The sequence below is a fragment of the Nipponia nippon genome, unplaced genomic scaffold (assembly GCF_047370975.1).
Source record: "Nipponia nippon isolate SJK-2023a ecotype South Korea unplaced genomic scaffold, ASM4737097v1 scaffold_3, whole genome shotgun sequence".
In the NCBI taxonomy this organism is placed as follows: Eukaryota; Metazoa; Chordata; class Aves; order Pelecaniformes; family Threskiornithidae; genus Nipponia; species Nipponia nippon.
The window spans coordinates 79,366,146-79,393,541 of NW_028262347.1; the positions used below are offsets into that span (position 1 = coordinate 79,366,146).

The 27,396-nt window shown below is 38.3% G+C and overlaps 1 protein-coding gene across 9 annotated transcripts in view; it reads left to right on the forward strand.

Annotated features, from left to right (window-relative positions):
- The window catches only part of LOC148054717 (uncharacterized), a 338,774-nt gene that overhangs the window by 90,264 nt on the left and 221,114 nt on the right, over positions 1–27,396 (forward strand). For all 9 annotated transcript variants that reach the window (XR_015706635.1, XR_015706634.1, XR_015706636.1 and 6 more), the window contains one exon: positions 17,727–17,813. The gene's annotated coding sequence lies outside the window, so the exon portion shown is untranslated. The remainder of the gene's footprint in view (positions 1–17,726; positions 17,814–27,396) is intronic.

The following is a 27,396-nucleotide window of genomic DNA, read 5'->3' on the forward strand; positions in this document are numbered from 1 at the left end:
CTTTGAGCACCTGTCTCGAGGTTCTTTCGATGTGATTGTCCTTTGCATTTACAGATCCTAAGTGTATAGACATTTCTTATCGGACTGTATTGAAGCAGTAATCTTCCACTCTAAAATAGTGTATATACCACAGTCTTACTGTACTGAGAGCATAGTAGCCTGAAGATTTAAGCTGTTTCTGTTGTACGGACTCTTGCTATTTCTTGTGTACAATTTCCAGGTTAGAGCTGAGGAGTAATGTATTTAGCCATGGGGCAAATTGGAGTTTAATTTTGAGTAATGTTTGGGATGTAAGCTGACAATTTAACGAAAAAAGCGCTTGAAAATTTTAAATGTTCCTATATGCAGTCTTTTGTAAATGGGATTAGCCTTGTGGCTGGAGACAACTGAATGCAAAACGTTTGAGATTTGGTTCAAAGCAGTACATCTTTGTCAGTACAGCACTGAACCTGAGCTGTGTTCGGGCTTCACTTGCACCCCGCCAACATGGAGAGCAGGCAGAGCACACGTACATTTGCTTGCAAAAGGCTGTGTTGATACACATTTAACAACATCTCACAACTCCGGTGGCCACAGCAGAGTCAGCAATTGTGCTGCTTGGTGAATTGTCATAACATACCACTAGAACTCCGCTACGGTTCATTAAGGGAAGTTACAGTCCAGCCAGGAAGCAGGACTTCCATTGTAGAATGGATACATGAGAGACTTGAATTTTCACAAGATACCATGACAATTCAGATGAAGCAGAGCTTTGTGTCCATCCCATCCATAATTAAAAGCCTAATTTTTCCTCTGGAAACCTAGGCATCCTAGTGAATATCCTTTTACCAGCTACATCGTTGGCTTCCATTGTGATTTGTTTGTTTGTTTGTTTGGGGTTTTTTTGTTTGTTTGTTTTGTTTTAGAAGTCCACATTAGTCCAAAATGCTGTATGATCTTTGCCCTTGTAACTTAATGTGGTTTTTGACGTGACACCAGCAAGATGCATCTCATGTGGATACTCGTGTATTCAGCATCCAAACAGACAATCTATCATTCATCTTTTTTAAAATTACGGGGATTTGTTAAACGATCTGTAGCAGCCAATTGTTTTATCCTTTCTGAGTCTACTTTCCTGATTGTCTGCATAGTTTGTGAATTACCTGGGGGTTTTGTTTTGATTGGTTGGCTTTTTGTTTTGTTTTGCCTTGTTTTATTCACCTGATCAGTATAAGGCTAGGCAGATGCCATCTGTTTTGTATTTAAATTTACTATACCTGCTACATTTTCTTTTCTGAAGCTGCAACCTGAAATGTCAATGTCATGAAACTTTTGTCAGAATTTTTTTTTCTTTTTTACCCCTCCCCTTTGTTGTTTCTACTAGGCTCCTTCTAATCCTGCTGGATGATCTGTGTTTTCACTAGCTCAGACTAATGTGCCTTTTTGCCCCACCTGTTTCAAAGTGGATTCATAGTGCAGTTCCTCTGAAAGCCTTGTGTTTAAATCCTCAGTGATTTGATGGTCTTTTCTGTGTTTTTCCTTACAGTTACACAAATTTCTAGTGTTTGGTCTCACAAATGCTTTGCAAAAATACTTTGTGCCCTCGCAAAAAGTCGTACCTTTTTCTTCAATAAACGTTTTAATTGTTTTTAGTGCAAGTGTCATAGTTATTTTCTTTCTTCAGAAAGTAAAAGTTAGTTAATATTTTTCAGGTGTACTTTGCACTTCTTGCATAAAGGAGATAGCCTCTATTTTGCCATTTTTTGGTTTCTGAGTTGGACACATGCAGAGCTAGTTCTTACTTACTGTTGTTAATAAATAAAAAGCATTGTATGTCTTCTGGATATTTTCTGCAAACTATATAGGTTCAACTTTATACAATGGGAAGGGAACACTGAATAGTTAGCTTCTAATTCCAAACAAGGATTAATGCAGTAAGGAAGGCAATATCCTCTTTAAAATCTATTTTTGTCTTTCCCTCCACTTTTGCTATACAGCTTCCAGACCTTCTCCCAGACCCATCCTGCCTGGCTTCCTGTTGCAAATGTGAGGAAACATTTGCATGTATCCTCACAGAGAAGCTTTACTTGTTTGTTGGTCATTGCACATCATTTTCATAGCATTATTCGCAGGTTAGACCCTCCTAAAAAAAAAAAAAAAAAATCAGTTTTGCTGCAACAAAATGAGAGTTTTAAATTAATTGGGACTTTTTTGGCTTAGAGGCTAGCACAGGCTTACTGCCAGTGAGAATAATGTTTAAAACTGTGTATCATGAGGGAGGAGGAAAAAAGGCTGCTCTTGAACCAAATTTCATACTGTGTTGTGTGAGAGATTCCACATGTTGTTACTTCATACAAATGTTTTCTCCCAAGAAGCAGAACAAAGTATGATATTCAAAAGAACATAACAATAAAACATATGGATTAAAAAAAAACCAACTGTCAGCTTAAATGAGCAATATCATTCTTTAGCTCGCCTCCAGTGGATCAGAGATGTTTGTAGGCTGTTTTAAAATATGAGGAGTTCATTCTAGGACAAAGAGAGTTTTCTGTTTTTTACGTTTTCCTGTGTAAATCATTGAGGGGTGGGGGGAGAGAAAAAAGGGTGGAATTATGCTCTGGACGCTGATGCCTTTGCATTTTTGGCATTATGCCTTCTTACTGTTTTATTGTCTATTTTGGCTGAACTTGAAGTTCTAACCATGCTCCCTGCCAAAAAGAAAAAAAAAAAAAGTTAGGTCCTTTAAGGATACTGAAAAATGAAGCCAGTTTTTGAATCGGCCACGTCCTGTAAGCAAATAAAAATGAATCTCTATGGAGCTCAGACGTTACTTCCTGTTCTCCTTTGGATTCCAAGCAGGAATGGAGCAATTTTTCTCTGCATCCAAAAAAAGGAGGGGGGGAATAGAGGGCTTCAAAGTAACACAGGAGAAATCTTCAACAGGCTTCTATGCAGCTAACTTTTAAATTTGTGTAAAATGTTTTACACCTTAAGTAATATATGTCTGTACTTGGAAAAATGTGCAGCAACTCCCCCCACCCCGCCCCGCCCCGAGGCACTCATATTTTGTAAGACAGTGGACATACTAAAAATGCACGATTTTTGTTGTATATTTCCTTTTGCAACTGGTTTTGTAACCATTACTTACTAAGACTGCAAATACTTCGCTATTGATAGCATATACTAATTTCTTAAGGCATGTGAAAGTGATCAAGAAGATCCTCCTTGAGGTTTCCTGAGGAGACCAAAATGAGAGGAGAAGCGGGGGGGGGAGAGGGAGAGATGCTCCTTCCAGATAAGCTAACTAGGATTTTGGTATAGTAATCTGTGTATTGTGATAACTGGTTCTGTGGGTAAAGATTTCAGTTTTTAGGTGCTGCTACTTTCCTAACTTTAGAATGAATGAATAAAATATTCTGACATAAAAGATAAACTGCTAACACAAAGTAGACTTCTGGATTTTTGCCACTGTAAAATTAGGAGTAACTGTAACCCAAGCAGACTAGCCAAGCTTGAAATTCACTGTGGACAAATGTTCTTTGTGCATAATTCTAGAGGAAACTATTTTTGGTAGTGAATGAATATATGTAATCATTAACACATGACGGGGCCGCTGTAAAGGCATAAGGCTGAAGCATGAATGCTTCCAGCACCCAAGAGGTGCTTTTGCATTTTATTTAATAAACTGTCTGGAGTGTGCTATTACTTTTGCTTTTTTGTTTTCTTATTTCTTAAGTTTACATTAATAAAGCAACTTTAAAATCATTTTTAGGAGAAAAGACTTGATTTCTTTTCCTCAGAAGAGGCAAAATGTTGTAGCTCAAAAAAAGTCAGTTATTCTGTTGCAAGGAAATAGAGGAAAGAACGCAAAGAAGAATCTACTGAGATCCCTGAACATCCTTTTACAGGGAGTTTTCAGTGTGTGTATTTACTTGTGCTTGTCTGGGAAAGGTGAATTGTCTGAGAGGCACTTTGGATTTCTGGATAATAGTAGAAGCTATTATTATTGTTTTTGCAGAGAGTTAAGCCTTAGAGATCCCATCATGTTTCTTGCCAACATTTAAAGGCTTCATTTGATTTCTTATCTCAGTGTACAAAGGGACACAGAAGACCTGTCAGCATTGTAGGCCTGATTACAGTAGTTTTTTGAAAGTAGCTTTTAGCACTACCACGCCTGTTATCTCGCTGAGTTTCTGGCCTGAGTTTCAAGCAAGGTTTAGAAGTGATAAGAAAAACCAGAAAGAACTGAATCGATGCCCAAAAGATTGCTAGACGGCATGGAAAGCAATCTACTGTATTGTACGCAACTGAAGGCTAGCCCCGCTGCTTGGCCAATGAAAGAATGCTGTAGTTAACCTAAGTGCTCTCCTTTTTCTGTTGCACAGACAATTGGGTAAAAGCTTTATTCTGTGGGCCTTGTGGGCTATTTACTGTATTTACAATAGGATGGTAGGTAATGCACAGTGGCGTGGATTAAACATGTAAGTGTGTGCTATTTCTGTGGAGCAGTGGAAAGATTTAGGAGATTGTCACTCTCTACCCCATGCTCCCCTTCTCAGTTGGTCCCGAGTCAGATTGTCAATAACCTTGGTGAGATCCCAGGTTCCATGGAAGTCAGTCGGAATTTTATCTTACTGCAGTGGATGATCTGCTTACCTTCGTTGATGGCCTACACCTGTGTTCCTTTATCTCTGACAGGGAATAAAGAAGTTAATAACTTTGTAATGGATATGGACTTTGTTTTTTACTTTTTCTTTTTTTTTTTTTAAGGCTGAACTCAGAAGGGTTATACAAACAGTAACTAGTGGGAATAAGATTTACTTCTAGGTGGAGTATTAAATGAGCTTTACATCTGGAAACATTTACTGGATCAGACCCTATCTGGGATTGTGAGTCAACCAAGGAGCACAATGGGAAACAAAGAAAATGGCACTATAACTCGGAATATTTTTTTTAGAAAATGCGTAGTTCTGAATTTCATTCATGCAGGTTAATATTTATGATTTTGCATAAAATGCATGATTTTCCACATGAGGGTTGGTATAACAACATTTTCACCTGTAATGTTCATTTTAGCTGTTCCGTTGTGTGAGACTTGTCTTTAATCTTTAGAGCCATTTTGGCCAATGATTCTTGACTGCTTTCAGAAATGCATAAAATCAGAGTTTTAACATGTCCCCAGAAATTTTGTGGTACTTCTCTCTTATTTTAAAACTCAAGCTTTCAGACTATAGATTGCAGTGCTGTTGCATTAGACTTATGACTTAGTTTTATAATTTCAGAGAAAAACGTCTTTGAAACAAATAGTACCCCAAGCTTCTATTTTAACCTGTTTTCCTAAGGAGATGAAAGTTACCCAGTTGTGCAATGTCTGTCTTTCACGTCCATGTTAATAACCTCTGAACCGATTACCAGTTTTAACAGAGGTGTGGCCGTTTTGATACTGCCTTTTCACGCAAGGCCTGCTCAATATACTGCCTAAGGCCTTCTGCGGCCCTGAAGCATCAGAAGTGCAAACCACTTCAGAACAGGTACAACCGTGAGCCGCTCTGCCTGTGCAGCCTTACCAACTGGTTAGCACAACGTTACAGCTACAACACGGGCCGGTGCTTGAACAGCAGGTAGGCAAGACAAAATTAATTGGTGGTGGTGGTAAGCACAGGGGTTATTGGAAGGATTTGGGGAATATTGTATTGGGCGGAAGAGAAGCATGGTCCGTCACTGATAAACTGAAATTGTTGGAGGACTATTCGTACACTTTAGTTAGGCAAGCTTTTAATAGAAGTTTGGAAAAAGGAAGTGTCTGAATAGAGGAAAGAACTTGCATTGTTATCCTCATCATGGGTGAGCTCAGCCCTTATCAGACACCAAAAAAATCTTTCTCCTAGATGTACTGTCTCTCCTGGAGATTCTTTGGTGTCTGCAAAGGGCTTTGTTCATGCTGCAGTCTTATGCATCGGTCAAAAAAGTCCGCCTGCAAACACAGGTAGAAATGGCATGTCGTCAGCTCAAGTGCTAGTCTAGGTTTTTTGGATTTATAGATCTGTAGCCTACACATTGCTAAACTAAATTTTCTGAGTGTATCTTTTAAAGATAAAATGCTCCTAGCTAAAATACGTTTGTGCCAAGTTCCATTCCAGACCACAAGCTTACGGCCAGGTTCCATAACCTCTGTTGTTAAGGGGACAAATTTTACTGGAATTTCTTAAATTCATACCACCAGATTTTGTAAGGGTATTCTTGAGTAATATTAAGTTAAAAAAATGCATATTTGGCTTTCTTGAAAATATAGGATACTCTTAACATTAACTAAAATCACTTTCCATTTTATATGCTGCCACACATCATCTGTCTCATTTTATAATTCTTTACACTAGAAAAACTAGCAATCAATAGCAACAGAAAAAAGTGGTTCTAATGATAGCTCACTGACAGCGTTCGCCCTGACCCTGTCTGTGGTTACAGAATTGATTCTGTTCTAACCCCTGCTGTTCATTTCTCTCATCTCTTCCCCCAAATTCTGTACTTTAACCCAAAGTGTTAAAATCATACTAGGAATGGAGGTCATCGTAGCCTCTTCAGGGATGATGCAGTTGAATCCGAATAAGCCTTCCTTCTAAGGAGTGTAGATTGTGTCTTGAAGAACAAGGTTCGTCTGGCATGTCAAAAGGTGCATCCTATATGGGCCTAACCAACCATCCTCCTAGAGGCAGTACAGTCCTCCCCCAAAGAGGTTTTACATTGTCCTGCTTACATGTCCACTGAGGTGATTAAATCCGATTTTGCAGAGTGGGCGGTCATGTAATTGTAGTGCTGTTGTGGGGTGTTGAGCCTGGAGAAGAGAAAAAAAAAATAAAATCAGTGAACTAAAGGGAAAGGAGAAAATGGTACAGGATCCAGGGACAGCCCTAAATCACTGCAGCAGATCCTGTGGAAAAAGATATTTTAGAAGTATCCGTTGGAAGAACTGTGTGCTTTGGCCCTACTGAGGATGGATGTTTGATGGCAAGCCGAGGGAAAGCAAAGCATGCTTTTGGGTTCGCCATTCAGAAAGACTAATGATTTATGGCTTCAGCTATGTCCTACACCTTTCAACAAAAAGATCATATTTCATTATCGGTGTCACCAGTACAAACTCCCTGCTTTCAATTAAAGAGGTGTATTATTTAACCAAACCAGTCCAGCAGCAGCCAACCACCCTGCTCATTTGTACTCCTGATTCTGACTCAGATCTGAAAAGCTAAAATCAATACTTAAAATGATGTAAATCTTTCACGAAGTAAATGTTTGATGCGATCCAAGAAACAAGTATTGCATCAGATCATCGGGCTTTGCTTAGATCTTAACTCACAATCTGTGAGCAAAGCTTGGGGGAACCATATCTAAGTTTTTGCAGCAAGTAGATTTTACCTTAATGCAACAGCATTAAATCAAAGTAATGATAATGGGGAGTTCAGTATTCCTGGGTTTGTCACAGGTTTAAGGTTAACATTATCAAGTCATTTTACTTTGTTGAACCTTTCCATTTTTCATGGCTAAAAATGAAGTCAGAGATGTACTGGATGTTGAAGATTTACGTACATGTAGGGGGGTATGTGTGGTGTATTTATTTTGTGATGATTTGTAAGCCTCAATTAAAAAACACACTAGAAGTGCAAAGCTTACTTAGTACTTGGAGAATAGTGATTCTTATTTTGACTTTAATACATTCACTATTTTTAATAAAGGTATTTTCAAAGAGCTTATTTGTTCTCTTCCAGTTTGGTATTTCAGGTCAAATTCAGGTCTAAAGTGGGCAGGTGCAGCACCATTGAATTGGTGTCTGTTTGTGGCCTCCCCCCTTTGAATAGCTGTCGCTCTTTCATTTTGGAATGGAGTTACTTTTTTCCCCCTTTATGTGCATGGAAGAATAGTATTGAAACAGCTCTTAATGAGTCATATTATGTAAACAGTAGTTGAAAAGCGTATTGATGATGTATTTTACTACTGCATAGGAAAGCCAGGAATATTATTTTGATCCCAAAGTGATTACATGTTCAAACACGCTGCAGGGAGTTAACAATTCTTCCTAAACACACATAGACCATACATAGCAAAAGAGCATCTTTATAGCTAATTGGAGGTTAGCTGAGCTCCTTTCTACCTTAGTCTTTCTGTTTTGCTGCCGTTGACTTTCCTGCTTAATGTGAACGGCAAGAGTTGCCGTTCTCTTTGTTTCTTCGCCAAGGTTATTGCCCTCTGCTTGGTGATTATGTTCTGGCCGTGTCTGTCTGGCCTTCTCCAATATGATCCTTCCATTATGCCTATAAACTTAGAGTTCCCCTGCCAAAGAGGGCTAACAAAACAGATGTACATATGTTGCAGGTGCTTTCTGATACAAGATAAATCCAGAGTAATAGTGGAAATCTGTGCAAATTGTCATGAGAAATTGCTGATGTAATTAATTTTGTAATTTGGGTTTGTTTAGATCACCCACTTTTACCTGGGTGGGTTATTTCTTAGCAGTCTTTAAGACTCAAAAAAAGTTAAATGAAGAGTCAAGGAAACAAGCAAATGCTGGTATCTGATTCTTTGTCTTTGCAATTAATACAAAATTAAAGCAAATGTGTGGGATAAGTTGTTTTATGATGGAAGAAAGATTTTTTTTTTTTCTGTAGATGCTATTTTGATTAATGACATAATTCTGAATTTTTAGATTAAGATCACAGAAGTAAAGACTTGTCACAAAATTTGAATATAGAGACTAGAAGCAAAGAACATTGAAGAAACTTAATTTCCTTAACTGCAGCATCACAATGATAGTGATGCTTTTGGTTGGTAAACATCTTATAGCTCCATATACACTTCTGGGACAGTTCTTAGTTGTGCTAGACTGCCTGATGTTCTGGAGGGCTCCCTGAAGAAAGAATCGTGTTGATTGTTGGGATCTGGGGTGGGAAGGGGAAGAGAGGGTTGGAACATCTTTAATACTTTAAAAAAAAAAAAAATTGCACTTATTAGTTTGGTTCTCTGCATACTGAGAAACAATCCCATTACACGTGCTGATTTCTGTAAAGTTAATTTTTTGTCACTTCCATAATAGACCTGTTACATTTTTGGGGTCTCCTTCGCTTCTTTCTACAGTAGGTCCTGGAATTGACTCTGTATTTCCATCTGTTGCTGGGGAAAAACTTTGCTTCTCATTGAGGTATTTGTTGGCTTGTTGCAGCTGGTCACTGTGTGGGTTTGGGTTTTCTTGGTTCTTTTTTTTTAATTTTATTTTCCCCTCTCCATATTTTTGTGCGGTTTTACAGCATGTCTGGCACCCAGATTTTGGATCCATGCTTTCTTTTGTCCTCAACAGACAATATTTTTCCATGTGTGAAAGAACACTTCTGGTACTTATGATGCATGTATGCAATTTGCTGCAGCCTTCTTGCATATACAACAAAGATTCCTGATTTCAAAGTTTGTCCTTAATCAAAGTTTGGCACAGCAGAACGTCTTGTTTCTCAATGGTTATTAGGCATGTTATCATGATCTTGCAGAGTCGCTGTCAGAATCTTACCTGGCAGTATCCCTGAAGGCATTTTCCAAACCTTCATTAGAAATTATTTTTGTAACCACAGAATCTGGAAGCGCATATGTCTGTGTATCATGTTTATACTTCCCCTTAATGTTCCATTAAATGATGTTTGCCAGATGGCACTGTGAAAAGCATTGATTTGCAGTATTGATAGAATCTCAGTCCTTTACTCTGTTGCTGTGTATTGTTCCCATTCATCCAAATTTACAAATATATTTATTTCCTCTCTCTGTCCTGTAGTGAATAGCAAAAGTTGCCAAGTGCAATCTTAAACCCGGGCCATCTATCATGCAGTTTTTGCAGTTGCGTGGTTGAGAAATGTATGTCCATTTCAGAGCTCCTTTCACAACAACTTTATCAATGAAATCTACTGCAATTTCAGCAGATTTGGAAGGAAGGAGGACAGCATGAAAATAAAGCTATGTAAAGTCTTGACTTACTGTTATGTTTACGTTACTGAACTTAATTGAACTGGATTGACCTCAAGGGCACAGATTCTATTGTGCCAATTTGACAGAGTGCTTTTCCTGGTGGACTTCACGTGAGATTCACCACAGTTGTGTTTTTTTATATGTTTCTATTTTTAGTCTTTAAATGACTCTGAGTCTGTTTGTGGCCTTCATTCCACATTAGGAAAGAACCCTATACAAAAGTCAAAAAACTCTCATGTGCAAGGATGTTATTTCTTTTCATCACTGTTAAAAGTAACTGGTACAGTTAGCTACTCTAAGGGTCACCTAAAGTCAATATAAGTTTTCCTGTAACCTAATGTTTCTCTGCCTTGTGTTTTAAGCTGTAATTGTTTTTGTTTTGATTTTTGAATAGTTTAGTCAATGGAATTGCTCTTCTGTAAACTTTTCTTTGATTTCAGAGGTATTTCTTTACTATATATCATCTTATTATCATGAACTGCAGTAGCAGAAGCTAACTTAAAATAACTGCATGTAGAGAAGGACTGGAAGAAAATACTGCTGTTCATGTGCAGTCTTCTGTGGGGGAGAGTTGGGAAAAAGATTTGATCTAGAATTGCTTTTGTTTTGGTCAATACGTTAAGATATCCCTTAATACAGAGACAAGTTTTCAGGAATCCCAGGTCCCTGAGACCCAAGGAAAAATATGAAGCAACACAGACTTGCTCTTGGTGGAGGAGGATCAGGTTGGGGAACACTTGAACATCTCTCAGTCCATGGGGCCTAACAGATTGCACCCATGAGTGCTGTGGGATCTGGCTGATGTCATTGCAAGGCAACTCTTGATTATGTTTGAAAGGTTGTGGTAATCAGGGTAGGTTTCTGAAGACTGTAATAAAGCAAATGTAACCCTTGTCTTTGAGAAGGGGAACTACAGGCTGGTCACCCTCACCTCAGGAAGTGAGAAGAAGTTGGAACAACTAATCCTGGAAACGATTTCCAGAAATGTGAAGGACAGGAAGGTTATTGGAAGTATTCATCATGGTTTTATGAAGGGGAAATCATGCTTAACCAACCTTATAGCCTCCTACAATGAGGTGACTAGTTTGATGGATGAGAGGAGAGCAATGGATGCTGTTTACTTTGACTTTAGCTTTTGACACTATTTCTCATAATATCCTAATAGACAAGCTGAGGAAGTATGGGTTAGATAAGCGGACAGTGAAGTGGATTGAAAACTCGGTGAAGGGCCATACCCAGAGAGTTGTGATGAGTGGCATGAAGTCCAGTTGGAGGCAAGTCACTAGTGGTGTACACCAGGGATCAATACTGGGGCAAGTACCATTTAACATCTTCATTAATGACCTAGATGGTGGGACAGAGTGCACCCTCGTCAAGTTCTCAGATGATACAAAACTGTGAGGAGTGGCTGATGGGCCAGATGGTTGTGCCACCATTCAGAGGGACCTGGACGTGCTGGAGAAATGGGCAGAGAGGAAGCTCAAGATTTTCAGCAAGGGAAAATAAAAAATCCTGTACCTGGGAAGGAATGATCCCATGCTGGGGAATGACCAGCTGGAAAGCAGCTCTGCAGAGAAGGACCTTGGGATCCTAGTGGACACCAAACTGACCATGAGCCAGGAACACACCCTTGTAATAAAGGCGGCCAACAGCAACTTGGGCTGCATTAGGAAAAGCAGGTTGAGGGAGGCATCCTTCCTCTCTCCTCAGCCTTGGTGACACCACATCTAGAGTGCTGGGTCCATCTGGGGCTTCCAAGTACAAGAGAGGCTTGGACATACTGGCTTGAGTCCAGTGAGGGCCCATGAAGATGGCTAAGGCACTGGAGTATCTGTCCTATGAAGTGAGGTTAAGAGAGCTGGGGCTGTTCAGCCTCGAGAAGGTTTGGGGTCGGGGAGGCTCTGATCTTGTCAATGTGTATAAATACTGAACAGGAGGGGTGAAGATGAGCGAGCCAGACTCTTCTTGGTAGTGTCCAGTGACAGTATAGGAGGCAATGAGCACAAAATAAAATGCACAAAATTCCATTTAAACACAAGAAAAAAATTTTGTTCTTGTAAGGGTGGTCAAACACTAGAACAGGCTGCCCAGAGAGGTTGTGGAGAGAGCCAAAACCTGACTTTAACATGGTCCTGGGTAGCCTGCTCTAGGTGACTCTGCGTGAGCAGGGTGGGACAGACTAGGTGACCTCAAGAGGTCCCTTCTAACTCAAAGATTCTGTGTTATGCCTTAAGAAGAAAATAATCACTCTTAAATTGGCCCTTGTTTTGGGCTTCCCTTATAGCACGTGCAAATATGCAGTACGACATGACATCTGTTTAATGTCATTGTTTAGCAATTTAGATTGTCTTTGCCTTCCTCTACCATGTCTGTTAGCATTGCAACACTTTTGGTCAGAATTTTTATGTCATCTTCTAATGTTCCTTGATAATTGTGCTGCTTTTCCAAGTATTTCTAACTGTGGTACTGACTGATTCCAAATTGTGAGTTTAGGAATTACAGAAAAGTAGTATAAAATGTGATCTTACCAGAGACATAATCTTGTGTTATTTCAGTGACTTAGGAGGAGTAAATCTTGTTCTTAGCAGGTAGTCAAGTAAATGAGTTGAAATCGAGACATTTCTTTGAGAGCTTGACAAGGCATCTTTTTCTGAGGAAGGTAGTGTCCTCTTTGATGTGCAGAGAATATGTACGCTTTCCTATAGCAAAATAAATATCCTCAGAATATTGAGCTAATTTGTTTTCCTCCGTCAAAGCTGTGGAGGGCACATTCAGTAATTTCCTTTTTGTTTTTCTGCATTTATGATAAGCTTTAGTTCCCAAAGTTGTGTGTTTTCTTAACTATAGGTGTGAAGGAAAAGAAAAAAAGATGATGAATTTGGTCTTTTTTCTTTTTTTTTCTTTTTTTCTTTTTTTCTTTTTTCTTTTTTTCTTTTTTTCTCTTTTCTCTTTTCTTTTTTCTCTTTTCTTTTTTCTCTTTTCTCTTTTCTTTTCTCTCTTTTCTCTCTTTTCTCTCTTTTCTCTCTTTTCTCTCTTTTCTCTCTTTTCTCTCTTTTCTCTCTTTTCTCTCTTTTCTCTCTTTTCTCTCTTTTCTCTCTTTCTTTTCTCTCTTTTCTCTCTTTTCTCTCTTTTCTCTCTTTCTTTTCTCTCTTTTCTCTCTTTTCTCTCTTTTCTCTCTTTTCTCTCTTTTCTCTCTTTTCTCTCTTTTCTCTCTTTTCTCTCTTTTCTCTCTTTTCTCTCTTTTCTCTCTTTTCTCTCTTTTCTCTCTTTTCTCTCTTTTCTCTCTTTTCTCTCTTTTCTCTCTTTTCTCTCTTTTCTCTCTTTTCTCTCTTTTCTCTCTTTTCTCTCTTTTCTCTCTTTTCTCTCTTTTCTCTCTTTTCTAATATCCTAAAGAATAGTGTTTTCTGGTTTGGTTAATGAACTGTGTATCAGGTTTGTCCTGTTAGCATCCCAGGTCACTTTCATCTTAGAACTGCACCAAGCGGATTTAAGGAGGTGTTAAATAGGAGTGGTAAATAAAGCCTACATTTGGGTCAAAATTCATCATTGTAGGTATCTGTCATTTCACTACCAATGCAACCTTGTTACTGGAATCCGTTGGGAACACATTCCCGTCTAACCTAAGTAAATCTGCTTTCTCTTAGCAGCATTTTGTTAACAGATGTAGCCCAGAGACTGAACTTTGCAGATTGTGTATCGGAATTGAGATGTTTCAGCTAAATTCAATAAATGTTAACAGCAGTTAACTAATTGGACAAAAAATATATCCCCAGATTGTGAGGAAATAAAGTTACCATTTATGGTTCTGCTTTTTTGTCTTTTTCAACCTGGAGCGTCTTGGGGTTGTTGATATTTCGAAAGGGAAAGTGATGCCATTTGACTTTAATTTTAGTTACTCAAATCCACAGTCCTTCTAAATCTTGCTATAGATGGTTGCAAAAAAGGCAATGCACGTATTTAAAAGCAGAAATTGTTGTCAAATAGACTCACACGATAACTTTATTTTTTCAAAATAACTATTTTTTCAAAACTGTAGTGTTTGAATAAACATTAAACAGGTTGAAAAAGTTGAAAATTCATGTTAAAATTGCTCCAGGCTGATGTAAATTATATGTCCAGCACTTAAGCACTTACCCTGTTCTCATTGACCTTCACAGCAATTACAGAGGTCGTATTTCTCTATAGGGAACTGGAGTCTGAACAATTTATCCACTATACTAGAAGCAAAAAGACTTCATTTGCACATGCACACAACTAGGAGTCTTCCTTTTTAAAGTAAAACTTTCTGTGACCATTGCAAATAAAACCAGTTTTCATTTATTTTGAGTTCTTTCAGGTCTCACCAAAGAAAATGCCTAAGCCAGGATGTACAGTGGCTTTTTTTTTTTTTTTAACTCTGTGAACATGAATCTTGTTGAAGACTGCCAGTTTTACTCTGGTAGAGATTACCAAGCGTTTTTTTTTTTTTTTTTTAAAGTTAGCATGTAGCAAGAACAGTATTTTGTTGTGTGTCATGTGCACTATTCTTCAGTGCACTACTCTTCAGTGCGCTGAGGAAAGATAAACAGCTACACAGGTAACTAGTCCGACTGGAGGATGGGCAGAGAGTATTCCTGGAAGAATAGCAATGCTGAGTATTTAATGGCTGCTTTTAGCCAAGTATGGCTGTAGTTCTGGAAATGTTTCCTTAATACGGGATCATAAAGGGTTAGGTATGGTAAAGTAAATGTAGGACCAACCAGGATTTATCTTTTTGTATTTTAACTATATATCCAATTTGTGTTGTTGAACATGCATTTTTATATGCAGATTGATTTAAAATAATAAACTGCTACCAATGCCTCAAACTCAGTAACTAAACAGGCCGTGTAAATTGCCTTTTATTAAGCTTGGGCACTATCTTTCAGTACTGTGTTTTTGATAATATCGATTCCCTTCTTATCTATTGCTCTTTTGCTTTTCCCTATTTCACTTTTTAATTGAAGTAACTTACTTTATTCTGTCCTTTTCACACCAAAAATACAATGTGAAGAAGTGGTGACATGTTTTACAGAGGCCTCTTCCAACTAATTTTTGTGGAAGTACAGTGATGGATTGTTTTGAGTGCTGAAATAAGAATTTTCATTAGATCAGGTGAAAACAAATGAATTTAACTTTTCCTTCAACTGTTGTAATCAGAGCATCTCCATTGCCAAAGGGGAATAGCTACCCAGTGCAGTTTCCATAGCAGCCAGTTGAACCAGTAATGATTTTTTCAGTGTAGTGTGTCTAATTGTAGAAGGTGGAACTCAAAATGCATGAAGAGGGCTTCCTTCCCTTTCTGTAGGGCCCTTTGTATAGTTTCTTTCTTGAGAAATGTCCAGACTTTTACTTCCAAATGGGTTGAAAGCTGTAGGCACTTCTCTCACTGACTCTCAGGACATTTTTGAATATTCTATGAAAAGGGTTTTAGCTCGTATTGAACGTCTTCCACCAGTCCTCTGCAAGGAGCAGGATTCTCATAGAGAATATAATTTTTTTTTTCAACAATTGATTTGCACTTTATTTTTTAATAAAATCATGAATAAGAGAAATGAGAATATTTTCTTTTGGGAGATTAAGTCTCTATACCGCTTGCAGTTCAGATAAAGAAGAGCCTAATGCATTCAGAAAATGCATCATTTATTTATTTAATTTAAGTTTTCCTTCTTCGAGATGGTAACCTGTAGGAAATACAGGAGATCAACAGTTAATTCCCACACATATGTAGTTCAGATTCTCTTTCTTTTCTGAGATTCTTCATGAAGATGCCAATTGTGGTGCCTAGTTTCAGAGAGGTATCTGATGATAGCAAGGATTCAGCTACCAACTCCATGGAAGTTTTTAATTCAATTTTATACAGTTTGTGTAGCACTAGCAACTCAGAATGGATTTCTGCAGATACCCTGGAGACATGCAGATCCTAGTTCCATTAGCATTCCCATGGTTTATTCATGATATATAGATGTCTTAGTTTGTCAAGGAGTATCAAATGGATATCAGAAGAGGTTTTTGCCATTACAGAGTAATTTTGGTTGGCAGGTTAAACTGTAATAGCTAATAACTTTAGCTTTTTAATTTCTTTTATGTTGATCTGCCTAGGAAATAATGTTTATTTTCTTTAATTAAAAAGAAGCGAAATGTAAGCTAGCACTTCCTAATTAACTTTGTGCTGGAGAATGACTGCAAGTGACAATGAGAGATTCTTAGAGATTTTTAGGACAGTAAAAATGTATTCCACAACTCATGCTCTGTGTGGTATAGCATCCAAAAGAGATCAGTTAAAGTCTGCTGCATTTTAGTGGTTTATACTGAAAAGAACTCATTATCCTGTAAATATTTCAGTAGTTTGTACAAAGTTAATATAGGGCATGTATTTTGTATGACTTATAATAGTATAAATGTTTACTGAGGGTTTCATTCAGATGTAGTATCATTTTACTATAAACTGTTAAGCTCTTATTATATAAGATCAATATTTAAGAATTGGATTTAGATATTTAATTTTACAAGATACATAGCTTTACCAAATATACCAAAGGAATACTTTTCACCTCTAAATTGAGTACAAGTTCATTGTCCCTTGGAAGAAAAAGTAGCATCTTTATTTGCACTCACAGTGCTTTTCATAGGTTACAACTAAGTGCTTTTTGACGACTCAAACGTGTCTTCTGTAACCAAAACACTTTGTTGTAGAGCTTGAATTCAGTAAAATACCAAAACTTTGAGTGAACATAGACCTTATGTGTTCACCCTATAAACTGAATTTGAGTAGTCTTCCATTACTTTTAAATATCGGTGGAGTATTGTTTAAATTTCCAGAAGTATAAGGTCCAAGTTAAAAATAAGAGTTGCCAATATGTTCAGTAGCAGAGGAAGGAAGCTGTCTACAGCAAATTGGTTCTGTCACTGTCATGAGCAGATTGCCCAGTCCCTAAATGTTGTCTTTTGTTCTACTCCATTGACTGTGAACAACTCTTAACTTCGGTTCTGAAGATTTATTGCCACAGATAAATTTTGTGGCAATAGCCTTTTGATCTCCTAGATCAAGATTGAATTATAATGCATACCAGACTGTTTCAAGTTTTGAGTTTTCAGCTTTGGAGCTGTTTTTCTTTTTAAATAACTACTGTCAACATATCTTTATTTTAAAATATCTTAAACCTTGTATAATTTGCTCTACTTTTCAAGTAGACTTAAGATTTGATTTTTTTGTACAACCAACTGCTCATTAAATATTTACTTTTAATTGATAATGCATAACAAGAAGTTATTTTTAGTTTAGGCATTAATAAAACTTCAAATGTTCACAGTTACAGAAAACCAAATTTATTATAGCTTTGCAAGCGTATTTTCCTTGTTTTATTTGTATGGGATTATTTTCAATTACATGACAGATGGGTATATTGGCTAGAAATTCTTTATCAAGTACTACACAAAAATATGTGGCAATGTACAGTGCCAGGATGATAGATAGTGTTTGGCAAAATGCTTATGACAGTATGTTTCAATCATATGCAGACTTAATTCTTCTCTTCAGATCTCACTGTTGAACTGGATAAGCCTAAATGAGATCTGCATGTTTTTTTCCCTTTCTGTCATGGAACAAACTAAATGATAAATAGCACACGAGAGCAAGGTGATTGATAGCATGACGTGGAAGGCATCTTTGTTTTAAAACATTGCAAATGTGGATGCTGATGGAATTTTTTGTTTTTGCTTCTATTTCTTAGGCCTTGCGTTAGGACTGGTCAAGTGCCTGACTCAGATTGCCATCTGGAAGACAAGCAAGCTGTGCCCAGATTACACCATGATGGCAGGTATGTGATGTGTCCTGCATACCTATGAGAGAGCCTCTTCTCAGTGCTCTACTTTTTTTTTTAGAGTAGACGCAACATGCCACCACAATTTCTGCCATAAAGGTAGTTTTCAGTACTTGCTTGATCTGGCAGTCATAGAGTAGTGCTTCTTGCTGAGCAGACCTCTGCAATTTTACCCAGAGGTTATCACTAAAGTTGGATTGAGTGGCCTTTCCTATAGTAGCTGGGTTTACCTGGTTATATTCAGAACTTTTCTTGCTAAGACATCATAATTTGTCTTCAAAAAGATGTATTTAGTTACTTAGAAAGCTAGGAGAGAATCTAGATTTTTAAAAAAGTAATCTAGTTTAGTTCAACTGATACAGGAAATAAAAAGGAGAGAAAGGTGCCTCAAATACTTGTTTTATTTGTAGAGAAAAAGGAGTCTGTGCAAACTTGAGTAAAGAGTAAATACAAATTGAGCTAGCTGAAGGAATGGTCTAACATTCACGCACATGTTTACAGATTTTTTTTTTTCATTGCATTATTTTCTTCTTTTGCCTTTATTTTGAAATTCATGGCTTGTTGTGCCTTTTCCCCTAATTATGCATCAGCTTTTGATGGAATGGCAATGAAGTATGAGGAGGATCTCTTATTTTCTTTTTTTTAATGCCTCATTTAACAGAAATATTTCTCATGCAGCTTAATATAAAATTTAATGTAATATATAAATTCTGTCTTTCTTGTGGTTCGGTTCATTTGCCTTGTAAAGAAGACATAAAACATCTTTTTCACAAACTACATTTTTCTCAGAACACTTTTAGTTATGTTCTTCCCTCAGTTGATTTTTTTTCCATGAATATCCCTTTCTAAAATTATGTGCCTGAACAACAAACCAAATTTGATTATCATCCTAGAATATGTGCAGTGTTTTTTCAGACCGTCGTATACCTTTTTGTTCTTCATTTTTATACTAGGTGAAAAAGAGAAAATATTTTTAATGTTAAGCCAGAATATAACATATATAAATCAATTAATTAAACGTTACTCATCTTTGTTACAAAAGGTGGTCAGTGTTTCATACTCCTAGAGCTCTGTAAAGAGCAATATTAATAAAAATGTGTTTTCCATAATTTTTTTTAGATTAGATTTTAGATTAGATTTTAGGTTTTTCAAGATTTTTCAAGAAAGGCTGGGTCTGATGTTCAAAGAGTCAGGTTTCAGAATCTAGCTACTTCTGATACCTCAACCTGATACAAGGTGAATCCCACTGACTGTTTTTAGATTCAGGCTCTCAGTTATGCTTTCACTTTTTTGTTTTAATAAGATGTTAATCTCAATGAAATTGTTTGTATTTACATCATATAATCCAAAACCAATATTCTCTCCTATTTTTTCCTCTGTATTCTCATGTTTTTCCTGGTTTATACTTAATCATTTTCCCCAGCTGAAAAAATAGCAGCAATACAAAATGCAGATTTACTTGTACTTGAAATCTACATATGTATGCTTATAAGATAAAGTAAATGTTTGGACATGTTTCACACATCAAGAGTGCATAGTTTCCTTGGTGATGTAATTCATATTGGTTGTATATTCAGCTTAGTGGTATGTATTCAGCCTTGAAGTGTAGACATTTCTGTTGTATTCAAAACTGTATTGCAAGCCTTAACTGACTTCAAAGTTATGTTCGTACTATAGTGTTGCATTTATACTATCAATTGCTGACTGGTATGAAGAATTTCTTGAAGTGGTTAGATGATCATATACTCATTCTATCATCAAGGATAAGTTATTCTTTTTATCCCAAGAGAAGACAAAACCTGTTTACAAAAGTAGAATGAGTGCTATCTCAATGCATAAGTGATACCATGGATAATAAAGTTGATAGTATATGGTTCCTATTACTTGAACTGAGTAAATCAGGGAGCATTGTGACCCCCCGAGTTCATGTTTTTTGTTCTGTTTGGGATTCTAGCTCAGTAACCAGGATATTGACAAGGGTTTAAAATATACCACACATCTGTTTGCAATTGCCTAATTTTGATGGTGGATTTCCTGAAGAGTTATGGTAATATAAAGAATTGTGAGAGAATTAAAAGATTGTTGAAGTTTCCAGCTAGCCTTCTCTTACTGTGTTTTCTTTTGGATTCATGCAATCGCTTGCATTAAGGTCAGCTGTTTTTAAAGTACTTACAGGAACAGATTTTTTGCGTTACAGGAGTCTTTAGTGATGACTCTAAATGTCAATAACTCACTTGTTTAGCATTAAATGATCAACATATACAAAGATTCCCAGGCTAGCTAACTAGCTAGAACACAGAAATGGATTAGCTTTTGTGACTGCAGAACAAATAATGTAACAACAACACGCAATTAATTACACATTTCAGCACTATACATTTGAAGAGATGTAGCTAATAGATTGCAGGACTGCTTGTTGACTTAATGAACATATCAGGAGTGTTGACACCTAGGGAGTAGCGAACTGATAAATTGAAGATTATCTGCTTTTTCTCAATCTCTGGTCATTCGTTCAGCAACCCACACATTAGTGGTCCGCTGCTGCTGTTACTAGGGTCTGCCTTTCTAGGACAGGTGGTGTTTTTTGTTTGCTTTCTTTACAAGACAAAAGAAAGACTGGGGAATGCTTCTGAGGGCCTTTTTTTCAGGCTATTGGTTAAATCTGAGTGTAAGTTACTAGGATAGTAGCTATGATGTTGATCCTGTCACTTGTTGAGGGGTTCTCTCTCTTATCTACTTACTTGCAAGCTCAAAGAACTTGGAGAATTCTTTTACAGCCAATGAGAAAATACTAAAAAATTAACGGTAGAGGGAATAAAATGTTCACGGAAGTAGGAAAGCTGTAAACCTAGCCTAATTTTCCTTTGCTGTGCTTTTTGAGATACCTTTTCCAGTGTTTTTTGCCAGTGTGTTCTCTTGCTTCCTCCCCCTCCCCCGTCCTCACTCTTGTATAACCTTCCCCTTCCTGAGGAGCTTTGTATTTTCTTTTTCAGCACATTCATAATCGTTTCCTTGTCTCATTCCTGTCTCCTTGCTTACATTCTTTCTCTGCTCCTGAGACCTTTAAACTCATTCTCTTATCAAAATTAACCCCCTGTTTTTTTTCCCTGTGTCAAATGAACTCCAAGCCATTTGTTCTGGCCATCAGCCTGAAACCCACAGCCGTCTACTCACTGATGGCCGGTGGTGGTAAGAGTTTGGGACTAGGGGGAAGGGCCAGTTTCTTGGGCTAGTCAAGGGAATTAGCAGAGTTCAAGAACTGCAACTTCTTTGTTGGAGGAGAATGAATGTGAGAGGCTTCCTTATTGTTCTTTGTTTGCTCAGGTGGTTGGACTTCATCTTTTGACATCTTTGTATTTCACCGGTGAAAAAGGTATCATAGGCTGTATTCTTGAGGGGCTAGGTAAACATATATAAAAGAATTCAGCAATTAACAAAACTACTGTATTCTGTCTTGAGACATAAGTGAATATAATAAAAGAATATTCCTAGTTAAATGATAGAGATCTGTGACTGCTCTCTCAAAACATGTATTGTATAAACTGCTGGACACACTTGACCAGTAAAAAGAGCAGCATGTGTGATAACATCTTTGCAGCTGTGGTGCTGCAAAGCACATCAGAAATTAAGCCTTATATCAGACTACCTCCTGGAAAAGCAGGAGTTGATTTTAAGCTAAAAATCTAAGGGACTATTTTGTGTAATGGCAGACGATTCATTAAAATCTGCTGTAGCACAGATTTATGAATTTAACATAAATGAAACAGTAGACTCAGGTAATATGATGCATATTCTTGTCACAAAAAAAACATAGCTGCATTTAAATAATTGATGGCAAAACCAAAGTTTGTGTTCATGATTCCAGCAAGTGAATTACCTATCTTGCCTTGTAATTCTTAAAACTTCCTAAAGGGCCTGCCTCAGGCGTAAATGAGGTAACTGACATCTTTCTCAAAGAGCACTAGGAAACACCCGTGTCAGCTTCCTTTACCCTTTAGTACAATCTTTTGCATGACCAGAATTTTTAAAACCAAGGATTCTTATTTTTGGGTGTGAGAGTATGACATCATACATGCTATTTTGAAAACCTTGTCCCTGGTGCTTAGGAAGTTCCAAATAATTGCATTTTTTGCCACCTGTATTAGGCTTTAATCTTTGATAAAATACTGTGTGTGATTGCCACCAGACAAGGTGCGCCTTTCTAACAATGATTCCCAACACTATAAAGATAATGTCTTATTGTAGCCTGTAAACGATGTTTTATGTCTAGTTTTACTTGCTCTTTAACATTATTCTGCACTAACTGAATGACTTCCATTACCATCTTTGAGAGTTTGGTTCAAGTTTTTTTCAGTGTCACCTGTTCAGTATATACTGTTGCTCTCAATTACATGTGTAGAGGAAGTAAATTTCTTTTCTGAGGCTTTAGAAAGAGGCTTCCAAGAGGTGCATCTTGATCAAGCTAAGGAAGCAAGGAGAAGAAAAGCTCAGTAGGGCTTCATACAGCATTACAGGTTCATGAGGACTGAGGAGATAAGTCTGATTACCATTTCGAAGAAGGCTTATCACAGGGAGAGTAGACAGGCTGCTTCCTGTACTTCATTTTCATTGTAACCTCCTCTCTAAAATAAGAAATTACACCTAGACCCTCTGAACTGAATGACTCTTGCAAGTCCGTTAGGATGAATTTCACAGTGAACAAAGAAAGGAGACACAGTCTCGGCATTTTCAAAAGACAAACTCAGGTTATGGGTACCTCAGAGTGAATACTGATAATATTGCTGGCTCCCATCTAGAGTCTTGGAGAACAGTGCATCGTGCATTAGCATTCATAATTCTGCTATTTCATGCTCTGCTGAGGTTTTTTTCCTCTTCCTTAAAACATTCTCTTCATGTTAAAGAAAGGTGGGCTCTGGAAAAGTAATGGAGAGGGACCACAGTGCTAATCTGCAGCACAGATCTGGGGTTTTTTAGTAGGATTTCTCCGAGTGCTGGGCCCAGGTTGATGCCACCACAGTAGAAGCTGGAGCCTGTCTCTTATTCCTAATTGTCTGTGTTTCACACATGGATTTAGGGAATGCTAAGGGTGCATAGTGTTGTAGTCACATGATATCTAGGTTTAATTGCAGAGAAGAGCTGGCTGAAAGCCATTTGCATGTGTCTTATTCTCAGTGGGGAAGGTGTGACTATTTTATACCTCAAAGTGGAATTTCAGTTTTCTTGGTTTGTCAGATCCTCTATACGGTATCTCTGACTGCCTTGAGTAACTCACAGTTCTTTTTTGGGAATCTGTGTTTTATGGTGTATTGTGTTTGAAGAAGCTTTTAACAAAAGGTATCTTGCAGTGAGACAGCAGCAGTGGAAGGAGGGAATTGGGTACCACAGACTTTGTGTAAATAACATTACTCACTAATGACTTTTTCCTATTAGTAAATAAAACACAGTTTTGGAGCATGAGGCTGTTTTTGTTAGTGTTCATTCTTATGTTCTTCAGTATTTGCATGCTTTGCCTGTCCAGGTAAGAGCCGATTTTATAGGTTGGTTGGAAAAGAAACAAAAGCTACCTCTTTTGGCACTGGCTTTTAACTCTTGAAGAAGTGGCACGTGTTTTGCCATGCCTTTCCTTCCTGCCTGCTTTTCCAGACAGACCGCAACTGAATTAAACCACTATAGCTGTAGAACAAACATTCTAATGACTAAGTTAATGCATGGTATTCCTAAATAACTACACAGCAGCTCCAAATCTGCCACATGCCCCAAAGAAAAAGAAGTTTAGGATGGAGCCTGCAACGTCTGCCATCCTGTCTGCCTCTCTGGTAACAATTTCCTGTCTGCGCTGGCCCAGTTGCTGTCTACCACCAGCTGTCATATCTGAGAGTCCGTCTCACGGGTTTGTACATTTGGTTTTATGCTCATCTCAGCCACCAGAGAGCCAGAATGGGAAACGAGAAGAACTTGGAGCTTGTTCACAATCATGAAGCTTCTTGTCTGTCTGGAATTACGGTGTTAGAAAGCCAAATCTCCATTTTGGTGGTTCATTTCCCGTCTTTGATGTAAGAGCTGTAGAAAGCTCAGATCAGAAGGCTATTACTGAGGGTTTGGTTGTTTGTTTGTTTGTTTTTTCCGTCCTGCCCTGCTGCCCCCCATGTGGGACAAGCCAGACTGGCAGAATTACACTTGGTTTCATATTTAGCTGTAATTATCTTAAATGAACATTTTCCTTAGTCGAAGCCCAAGAATAATCAATCAGTTGCTCTCTCAGAACTGTCTCTGAAACACTGAGAGTGGGACTCAGGTGCTTACACATAAGCACCTGATGACCTTTTTTTATGGCCTTGGGTATGTGAGACATCTGCAGGGGGCTGGCAGATATGAAACAGATTTACAGGAGATCTGGCAGGGCATCCTGGGTTTTTAAAAATGGCAATAGACACCCATATTTCAGCACCTGAATTGCACTTCTCTTGTCACCCTGTCAAGTTCACATTCTCCTTTCTGACAGTTTTAAAAGTTAACTCACAAATCTTTGCAAACATTTGTAGCACTGCTAATGAGGCCCCTTTTAGTCCAGGGTGTGCTTGAGTTCTCTGTATCAGTAACACCCCCAATGTCACACACAGACCCTGTGTAAGTTTGGTAGCCAGATGTCCTGGTCAAACCATCAGCGCACTTGCTATCCTTTCCATATAACACCGTTATTGTCTCTTGCTATTTTCTGTGCCCACTTTTTATAAAATGGATGGCAGCTCTAGTGGGAGCTGGACCTAACCTGGGGCTCCCAGCGTTCTCCACTGATCTAGCAAGTCTTGTATACTAACAGAGATGGCAGCTGGCACAGGGCAGATGGGCATCTGTGTCTCAAGCCCTCCGTCCGGTTGCTGTACAAGACTGCCAATGGAGCAGTTGGGCCTTCATTATTCCCCCGGAGCAGCACCTAGGGACTGGCTGCCATTTTCCTTTGAGGAAGTGTAGAGGAAAACTTGGGTCAGCCAGAGCTTTGAAGTATATCTTCCTGCATCTTTCTTTTAAAATGTGCTCACAGAAAGTCAGAGCAGCCTACAAACTGTATCCCGAGTCCAGTATTATTTGGAGACAAACTACAACAGTAAAGTTTTTGTGTGTTTTTTTTTAATATAAAAACACAAAACCACTGAGATCTGGTTGAGATTGGATAAAAATAAATGGTTTGAAAACAAATCTCCACTTTCCTTAATGCGTCACTGAAGGAAAAATCTTTTGCTTCAGTCTTTTTCTCCGTCCAGCAACTTTCAGTGGCTTTTTGGGCTGCAATGATTTTGACACTGACCATGCTGGGTCCTCAGAGAAAAGTCAGACTTTTTCTCACTTCTGAGGCCTGGATATCTTTCTGTTTCTTTTTATGCTGCAGGCTATCTGTATGCTGCGTTTCTCATACTCCCTCCTGTTTCTCCTGCACTCTGCAGCCTTTCAGCAATTGAAAGTCTGTGCAACTCTCAGAAAAGGAGAGATTCCTGCCCCTTCCACCTTTCCCCAGAGGTATCCATCTGACCCAAATCGCAGTACCTGGTGCAAAGCAAACAGGCATTTTTATCTCTGCCTGCTGCACCCCTCCAGCAACATGTAATATTCAATAATGAACAATATATTGGGAACAAATGAAGCAGATACCTCTACCATCATCAGCTGGTTGTAGGAGCTAAGGTGTTGGTTTTTTTTTTTTTTAGTTTATAGTAAGTAGGTAACACCTGTCATCAAATGCGGTGCATTTTAATTCCTACTGGAAGTCAAAAGCTTACTGACTGTAAGATGACATTGCTGTTCTCAAAAAATCCAGGAGCAAAAAGATTCTCCTCCATACACTGCTCCCAAAAAGCAATATTCCAAGGCCTCTGGGGTCATTTGATATCGGCCCAAGACTTTCTGTGAAGACTCTATGTCTTTGCCCATCTTGAAATAAGTTTAGGTGGTTGCACACAGAAACGTAATGACAGAAAAGCAAATACGGGAGAAAGTTCTCCAATTCTAACAGTCCAAAAAAGTCCCCATCCCTTCCTCTGCACTGTGGGGGCTGTGGTAGAAGTGTTTCACCAGAATATCGTTAACAAAGCTGGGCGCTGACAGCCTGCCCACTGTTCTCCTGCTTTAAAGTGTATATTCAGGCTGGTTTCTGGAGATTCTGTGGGAGGGAAAAGTGCTGTATGAGAGACATACGTGGCCTTTTCAGTACTAGAGAAGATAAGGGGAGTCAGAAAAATCATTTAACATCAAACTTCGCTGTTATTATGTCTGCTGCACAATTTGTGATGTTGTAAATCATGAAACAGAGCAAAAAGATGACAGCTCTCTGAGAAATTGCATAGACTTAGTCTAGCCTTTGTTTTGTTCTGTAGAGATGATTCTCTGCCACATTCTGGTTGTTTCTGTTAAAGATAATTTTTTAAATTTTTTTTTTGGCAGTGTCAGCACTGTCAGTTCAAAAACTAATCTACCAGTAAATCAAGATGCTCTATATTTGAGTGCTCTGCTGTATTAAAGAAAGCCAGGAAGACTTCTCTCTGTGTGTCACTTAACTTGATCTTACAAAGAACATCACTGATATTGCTGGAGTGGCTCCAGTAAAAGGGAGTAGCACCGTCTTTGTACAGACTGACTTTGGTCAGGACTGTTGCCTGCTCAAAAAATAGAGGTGTCAGCCATGCTGAACCCTGCTGATTTGCAGGTGATGGGAGAAGGGGCATGCCAAGCAGAGAGTTAGTACAGCTGGATTTTGTACCTGATAGAACAAAATATAGTCAGATACATGCTGCATGAGCCAGCTTTACATGCACATGGAGCTGCTTTTTTCTTGTTCTGAGCTCAAGTATAGGGGGTATGCAAGCAGATTTATGTTGCGTGGCAGTACTGGATTCAGTGTTCAGCCAGCAGTTTTAAGGCAAGAAGGCCAAGGTAGTTGTTTCCCTAAGAAAAAGGAGATCGTGTGTATGTGTGTACAGGCACACATGAGAGAGAGTGCATGTGCAGTAATTACATTATGCGTGATATTTTCCTCTGGTAGCCGAAGTGGTCCAATAAGTAAGAGGTTTGGATATCTTGCCTGTACTGTGATGTTCTTGAAGACGTGCAAAGGTTATGGGTTGCTGAGATGAGGCTTGAAGGATGTGATGATACGGGTTGTGTCCGATGAGAACTGTGGGAGTAGAGATGGGTAACTCCAGGTAAAGGTGTTCCTGGCTTCGAGGTCACCTGAAAGGTCTTGGCAACAAGGCTAATCCTGTAACATCTCCTAAAGTCCAGTCCAAGAATTGGCATTGATGGCACTGCAGGGGGTAGCTATTTATCTATTTGTAAGGTTGAACTATCACGTAAGTTGCAGAGGGAAGAGCTGGCTAAATTAAGGGCAGTTGGTTCGTGTCCTCAGGCTGCAGAGCTCAGAAAAAGTAAGGAGACAATGGGTCTTGCAGTGAGAAGTAATGAAAATTTCCCCAGGACAACAGTAGCTTTATGTGTTGTCTTAGAGGAGAACCTCTTTCACCGTGGCTTACCTACACTATCCATTGAGCTTAACTTTTGGATGATATAATAGTTTTGAAAAGCTAAACAT